Below are 8,317 nucleotides of genomic sequence, written 5' to 3' on the forward strand. Positions count from 1 at the left end.
GTTTTACATGTTGCAGAAGGTTTGCAGAGTGTTTTGCAAGAAGAAAAACAAAGTTGTCCAAAACACCTTCCAATCGAATGTTCATGTGTTTGGAAAAGGTAGGAGAGTGGTAAGGTACTGTTTTCTATCAGTTTGCAAGCTGCGAACGCAATCCCAGTGTTGTGCAGCTTCATTCTTCACCTTTCAGAGGCAGCCGCTCTCTCCGCCTTCTGGAGGCGAAGAAGCGGCTTCTTCGCGCAAAGGCGATTGTGCCGGTCACAGTGCACTTCAGTGCGGCGGCTTCTGCCGAAATGTGCCCGGGACCGGCGCTTAGCTCTGGGGAGCTCCGTATCCTTCGTCGTTCGCGTCATTTGTGGTCTACATCATTGCAGAAAGGTTTTTCACTATGTCTGGGAAAGAGAAACTGTGCAAGCACAGAAGACATCCCCCATCGTGTTTTACATGTTGCAGAGAGGTTTGCACAGTGTTTTGCAAGAAGAAAAACAAAGTTGTCCAAAACACCTTCCAATCGAATGTTCATGTGTTTGGAAAAGGTAGGAGAGTGGTAAGGTACTGTTTTCTATCAGTTTGCAAGCTGCGCACACAATCCTAGTGATGTGCAGCCTCATTCTTCACCTTTCTGAAAGAGTCGAACTCTCCAGCTGCCGGAGGCGAAGAAGCGGCTTCTTCGCGCAAAGGCGATTGTGCCGGTCACAGTGCACTCCAGTGCGGCGGCTTCTGACGAAATGTGCCCGGGACCGGCGCTTAGCTCCGGGGAGCTCCGTATTTCGTCTTTAGCGTGTTCTGTGGTGTACATCATTGCAAAAGTCCTTTCCACCATGTCTGGCATGGAGAAACTGTGCCACCCCATAAAACATCTCCCAACGTGTTTTACATGTTGCAGAAGGTTTGCAGAGTGTTTTGCAAGAAGAATAAACAAAGTTGTCCAAAACACCTTCCAATCGAATGTTCATGTGTTTGGAAAAGGTAGGAGAGTGGTAAGGTACTGTTTTCTATCAGTTTGCAAGCTGCGCACACAATCCTAGTGATGTGCAGCTTCATTCTTCACCTTTCTGAAAGAGTCGCACTCTCCAGCTGCCGAGGCGAAGAAGCGGCTTCTTTGCGCAAAGGCGATTGTGCCGGGCACAGTGCACTCCAGTGCGGCGGCTTCTGACGAAATGTGCCCGGGACCGGCGCTTAGCTCTGGGGAGCTCCCTATCCTTCGTCGTTCGCGTCATTTGTGGTCTACATCATTGCAGAAAGGTTTTTCACTATGTCTGGCAAGAGAAACTGTGCAAGCACAGAAAACATCCTCCATCGTGTTTTACATGTTGCAGAGAGGTTTGCAGAGTGTTTTGCCAGAAGAATAAACAAAGTTGTCCAAAACACCTTCCAATCGAATGTTCATGTGTTTGGAAAAGGTAGGAGAGTGGTAAGGTACTGTTTTCTATCAGTTTGCAAGCTGCGCACACAATCCTAGTGATGTGCAGCTTCATTCTCACCTTTCTGAAGCAGCCGCACTCTCCAGCTGCCGGAGGCGAAGAAGCGGCTTCTTCGCGCAAAGGCGATTGTGCCGGTCACAGTGCCCTCCAGTGCGGCGGCTTCTGCCGAAATGTGCCCGGGACCGGCGCTTAGCTCTGGGGAGCTCCGTATCCTTCGTCTTTCGCGTCTTATGGGGTCTACATCATTGCAGAAAGGTTTTTCACTATGTTGGGCAAGGAGAAAGGGTGCCACCTCAGAAAACACCTCCCATCGTGTTTTACATGTTGCAGAGAGGTTTGCAGAGTGTTTTGCAAGAAGAAAAACAAAGTTGTCCAAAACACCTTCCAATCGAATGTTCATGTGTTTGGAAAAGGTAGGAGAGTGGTAAGGTATTGTTTTCTATCAGTTTGCAAGCTGCGCACACAATCCTAGTGATGTGCAGCTTCATTCTCACCTTTCCGAAGCAGCCGCACTCTCCAGCTGCCGGAGGCGAAGAAGCGGCTTCTTCGCGCAAAGGCGACTGTGCCGGTCACAGTGCACTCCAGTGCGGCGGCTTCTGCAGAAATGTGCCCGGGACCGGCGCTTAGTTCCGGGGAGCTCCGTATTTCGTCTTTAGCGTCTTCTGTGGTGTACATCATTGCAAAAGTCCTTTCCACCATGTCTGGCATGGAGAAACTGTGCCTGCACAGAAATGACCTCCCATCGTGTTTTACATGTTGCAGAGAGGTTTGCAGAGTGTTTTGCAAGAAGAAAAACAAAGTTGTCCAAAACACCTTCCAATCGAATGTTCATGTGTTTGGAAAAGGTAGGAGAGTGGTAAGGTATTGTTTTCTATCAGTTTGCAAGCTGCGAACACAATCCTAGTGATGTGCAGCTTCATTCTTCACCTATCTGAAAGAGTCGCACTCTCCAGCTGCCGGAGGCGAAGAAGCGGCTTCTTCGCGCAAAGGCGATTGTGCCGGTCATAGTGCACTCCAGTGCGGCGGCTTCTGCCGAAATGTGCCCGGGACCGGCGCTTAGCTCCGGGGAGTTCAGTATTTCGTCTTTAGCGTCTTCTGTGGTGTACATCATTGCAAAATCCTTTCCACTATGTCTTTCAAGAAGAAAGAGTGCCACCTCAGAAAACAACTCCCATTGTGTTTTACATGTTGCAGAGAGGTTTGCAGAGTGTTTTGCAAGAAGAAAAACAAAGTTGTCCAAAAAACCTTCCAATCGAATGTTCATGTGTTTGGAAAAGGTAGGAGAGTGGTAAGGTACTGTTTTCTATCAGTTTGCAAGCTGCGCACACAATCCTAGTGATGTGCAGCTTCATTCTTCACCTTTCTGAAAGAGTCGCACTCTCCAGCTGCCGGAGGAGAAGAAGCGGCTTCTTCGCGCAAAGGCGATTGTGCCGGTCACAGTGCACTCCAGTGCGGCGGCTTCTGACGAAATGTGCCCGGGACCGGCGGTTAGCTCTGGGGAGCTCCGTATCCTTCGTCCTTCGCGTCTTTTGTAGTCTACATCATTGCAGAAAGGTTTTTCACTATGTTGGGCAAGGAGAAACTGTGCCACCCCAGAAAACGCCTCCCATCGTGTTTTACATGTTGCAGAGAGGTTTGCAGAGTGTTTTGCAAGAAGAAAAACAAAGTTGTCCAAAACACCTTCCAATCGAATGTTCATGTGTTTGGAAAAGGTAGGAGAGTGGTAAGGTACTGTTTTCTATCAGTTTGCAAGCTGCGCACACTATCTCAGTGTTGTGCAGCTTCATTCTCACCTTTCCGAAGCATCCGCTCTCTCCGGCTCGCGGAGGCGAAGAAGCTGCTTCTTCGCGCAAAGGCGATTGTGCCGGTCACAGTGCACTCCAGTGCGGCGGCTTCTGCCGAAATGTGCCCGGGACCGGCGCTTAGCTCTGGGGAGCTCCGTATCCTTCGTCTTTAGCGTCTTTTGTAGTCTACATCATTACAGAAAGGTTTTTCACTATGTCTGGCAAGAGAAACTGTGCAAGCACAGAAAACATCCCCCATCGTGTTTTACATGTTGCAGAGAGGTTTGCAGAGTGTTTTGCCAGAAGAATAAACAAAGTTGTCCAAAACACCTTCCAATCGAATGTTCATGTGTTTGGAAAAGGTAGGAGAGTGGTAAGGTACTGTTTTCTATCAGTTTGCAAGCTGCGCACTCTATCCCAGTGTTGTGCAGCTTCATTCTCACCTTTCCGAAGCAGCCGCACTCTCCAGCTGCCGGAGGCGAAGAAGCGGCTTCTTCGAGCAAAGGCGATTGTGCCGGTCACAGTGCACTCCAGTGCGGCGGCTTCTGCCGAAATGTGCCCGGGACCGGCGCGTAGCTCCGGGGAGCTCCGTATCCTTCGTCTTTCGCGTCTTATGGGGTCAACATCATTGCAGAAAGGTTTTTCACTATGTTAGGCAAGGAGAAACTGTGCCACCCCAGAAACACCTCCCATGGTGTTTTAGATGTTGCAGAAGATTTGCAGAGTGTTTTGCAAGAAGAAAAACAAAGTTGTCCAAAACACCTTCCAATCGAATGTTCATGTGTTTGGAAAAGGTAGGAGAGTGGTAAGGTACTGTTTTCTATCAGTTTGCAAGCTGCGCACACAATCCTAGTGATGTGCAGCCTCATTCTTCACCTTTCTGAAAGAGTCGCACTCTCCAGCTGCGGGAGGCGAAGAAGCGGCTTCTTCGCGCAAAGGCGATTGTGCCGGTCACAGTGCACTCCAGTGCGGCGGCTTCTGACGAAATGTGCCCGGGACCGGCGCTCTAGCTCCGGGGAGCTCCGTATTACGTCTTTATCGTCTTCTGTGGTGTACATCTTGCAAAAATCCTTTCCACCTTGTCTGGCTTGGTGAACCTGTGCCACCTCAGAAAACATCTCCCATCGTGTTTTACATGTTGCAGAGAGGTTTGCAGAGTGTTTTGCAAGAAGAAAAACAAAGTTGTCCAAAACAACTTCCAATCGAATGTTCATGTGTTTGGAAAAGGTAGGAGAGTGGTAAGGTACTGTTTTCTATCAGTTTGCAAGCTGCGCACACTATCCTAGTGATGTGCAGCTTCATTATCACCTTTCCGAAGCAGCCGCTCTCTCCGGCTCGCGGAGGCGAAGAAGCGCCTTCCTCGCGCAAAGGCGATTGTGCCGGTCACAGTGCACTCCAGTGCGGCGGCTTCTGCCGAAATGTGCCCGGGACCGGCGCTTAGTTCCGGGGAGCTCCGTATTTCGTCTTTAGCGTCTTCTGTGGTGTACATCATTGCAAAATCCTTTCTTCCATGTCTTGCAAGGAGAAACTGTGCAAGCACAGAAGACATCCCCCATCATGTTTTACATGTTGCAGAGAGGTTTGCAGAGTGTTTTGCAAGAAGAAAAACAAAGTTGTCCAAAACACCTTCCAATCGAATGTTCATGTGTTTGGAAAAGGTAGGAGAGTGGTAAGGTACTGTTTTCTATCAGTTTGCAAGCTACGAACACAATCCCAGTGTTGTGCAGCTTCATTCTTCACCTTTCAGAGGCAACCGCTCTCTCCGCCTTCTGGAGGCGAAGAAGCGGCTTCTTCGCGCAAAGGCGATTGTGCCGGTCACAGTGCACTCCAGTGCGGCGGCTTATGCCGAATTGTGCCCGGTACCGGCGCTTAGCTATGGGGAGCTCCGTATCCTTCGTCTTTCGCGTCTTATGTGGTCTACATCATTGCAGAAAGGTTTATCACTATGTCTGGCAAGGAGAAAGAGTGCCACCTCAGAAAACACCTCCCATCGTGTTTTACATGTTGCAGAGAGGTTTGCAGAGTGTTTTGCAAGAAGAAAAACAAAGTTGTCCAAAACACCTTCCAATCGAATGTTCATGTGTTTGGAAAAGGTAGGAGAGTGGTAAGGTACTGTTTTCTATCAGTTTGCAAGCTGCGCACACAATCCTAGTGATGTGCAGCCTCAGTCTTCACCTTTCTGAAAGAGTCGCACTCTCCAGCTGCCGGAGGCGAAGAAGCGGCTTCTTCGCGCAAAGGCGATTGTGCCGGTCACAGTGCACTTCAGTGCGGCGGCTTCTGCCGAAATGTGCCCGGGACCGGCGCTTAGCTCTGGGGAGCTCCGTATCCTTCGTCGTTCGCGTCATTTGTGGTCTACATCATTGCAGAAAGGTTTTTCACTATGTCTGGGAAAGAGAAACTGTGCAAGCACAGAAGACATCCCCCATCGTGTTTTACATGTTGCAGAGAGGTTTGCAGAGTGTTTTGCAAGAAGAAAAACAAAGTTGTCCAAAACACCTTCCAATCGGATGTTCATGTGTTTGGAAAAGGTAGGAGAGTGGTAAGGTACTGTTTTCTATCAGTTTGCAAGCTGCGCACACAATCCTAGTGATGTGCAGCCTCATTCTTCACCTTTCTGAAAGAGTCGAACTCTCCAGCTGCCGGAGGCGAAGAAGCGGCTTCTTCGCGCAAAGGCGATTGTGCCGGTCACAGTGCACTCCAGTGCGGCGGCTTCTGACGAAATGTGCCCGGGACCGGCGCTTAGTTCCGGGGAGCTCCGTATTTCGTCTTTAGCGTGTTCTGTGGTGTACATCATTGCAAAAGTCCTGTCCACCATGTCTGGCATGCAGAAACTGTGCCACCCCATAAAACATCTCCCAACGTGTTTTACATGTTGCAGAAGGTTTGCAGAGTGTTTTGCAAGAAGAATAAACAAAGCTGTCCAAAACACCTTCCAATCGAATGTTCATGTGTTTGGAAAAGGTAGGAGAGTGGTAAGGTACTGTTTTCTATCAGTTTGCAAGCTGCGCACACAATCCTAGTGATGTGCAGCTTCATTCTCACCTTTCCGAAGTAGCCGCACTCTCCAGCTGCCGGAGGCGAAGAAGCGGCTTCTTCGCGCAAAGGCCATTGTGCCGGGCACAGTGCACTCCAGTGCGGCGGCTTCTGCCGAAATGTGCCCGGGACCGGCGCTTAGCTCTGGGGAGCTCCGTATCCTTCGTCTTTCGCGTCTTATGGGGTCTACATCATTGCAGAAAGGTTTTTCACTATGTTGGGCAAGGAGAAAGAGTGCCACCTCAGAAAACGCCTCCCATCGTGTTTTACATGTTGCAGAGAGGTTTGCAGAGTGTTTTGCAAGAAGAAAAACAAAGTTGTCCAAAACACCTTCCAATCGAATGTTCATGTGTTTGGAAAAGGTAGGAGAGTGGTAAGGTACTGTTTTCTATCAGTTTGCAAGCTGCGCACACAATCCTAGTGATGTGCAGCCTCATTCTTCACCTTTCTGAAAGAGTCGAACTCTCCAGCTGCCGGAGGCGAAGAAGCGGCTTCTTCGCGCAAAGGCGATTGTGCCGGTCACAGTGCACTCCAGTGCGGCGGCTTCTGACGAAATGTGCCCGGGACCGGCGCTTAGCTCCGGGGAGCTCCGTATTTCGTCTTTAGCGTGTTCTGTGGTGTACATCATTGCAAAAGTCCTTTCCACCATGTCTGGCATGGAGAAACTGTGCCACCCCATAAAACATCTCCCAACGTGTTTTACATGTTGCAGAAGGTTTGCAGAGTGTTTTGCAAGAAGAATAAACAAAGTTGTCCAAAACACCTTCCAATCGAATGTTCATGTGTTTGGAAAAGGTAGGAGAGTGGTAAGGTACTGTTTTCTATCAGTTTGCAAGCTGCGCACACAATCCTAGTGATGTGCAGCTTCATTCTTCACCTTTTTGAAAGAGTCGCACTCTCCAGCTGCCGAGGCGAAGAAGCGGCTTCTTTGCGCAAAGGCGATTGTGCCGGGCACAGTGCACTCCAGTGCGGCGGCTTCTGCCGAAATGTGCCCGGGACCGGCGCTTAGCTCTGGGGAGCTCCCTATCCTTCGTCGTTCGCGTCATTTGTGGTCTACATCATTGCAGAAAGGTTTTTCACTATGTCTGGCAAGAGAAACTGTGCAAGCACAGAAAACATCCTCCATCGTGTTTTACATGTTGCAGAGAGGTTTGCAGAGTGTTTTGCCAGAAGAATAAACAAAGTTGTCCAAAACACCTTCCAATCGAATGTTCATGTGTTTGGAAAAGGTAGGAGAGTGGTAAGGTACTGTTTTCTATCAGTTTGCAAGCTGCGCACACAATCCTAGTGATGTGCAGCTTCATTCTCACCTTTCTGAAGCAGCCGCACTCTCCAGCTGCCGGAGGCGAAGAAGCGGCTTCTTCGCGCAAAGGCGATTGTGCCGGTCACAGTGCCCTCCAGTGCGGCGGCTTCTGCCGAAATGTGCCCGGGACCGGCGCTTAGCTCTGGGGAGCTCCGTATCCTTCGTCTTTCGCGTCTTATGGGGTCTACATCATTGCAGAAAGGTTTTTCACTATGTTGGGCAAGGAGAAAGGGTGCCACCTCAGAAAACACCTCCCATCGTGTTTTACATGTTGCAGAGAGGTTTGCAGAGTGTTTTGCAAGAAGAAAAACAAAGTTGTCCAAAACACCTTCCAATCGAATGTTCATGTGTTTGGAAAAGGTAGGAGAGTGGTAAGGTATTGTTTTCTATCAGTTTGCAAGCTGCGCACACAATCCTAGTGATGTGCAGCTTCATTCTCACCTTTCCGAAGCAGCCGCACTCTCCAGCTGCCGGAGGCGAAGAAGCGGCTTCTTCGCGCAAAGGCGATTGTGCCGGGCACAGTGCACTCCAGTGCGGCGGCTTCTGCCGAAATGTGCCCGGGACCGGCGCTTAGCTCCGGGGAGCTCCGTATCCTTCGTCGTTCGCGTCATTTGTGGTCTACATCATTGCAGAAAGGTTTTTCACTATGTCTGGCAAGAGAAACTGTGCAAGCATAGAAAACATCCCCCATCGTGTTTTACATGTTGCAGAGAGGTTTGCAGAGTGTTTTGCAAGAAGAAAAACAAAGTTGTCCAAAACACCTTCCAATCGGATGT

The sequence above is a fragment of the Zonotrichia albicollis genome, chromosome 2, assembly GCF_047830755.1.
Source record: "Zonotrichia albicollis isolate bZonAlb1 chromosome 2, bZonAlb1.hap1, whole genome shotgun sequence".
NCBI classification, from domain to species: domain Eukaryota; kingdom Metazoa; phylum Chordata; class Aves; order Passeriformes; family Passerellidae; genus Zonotrichia; species Zonotrichia albicollis.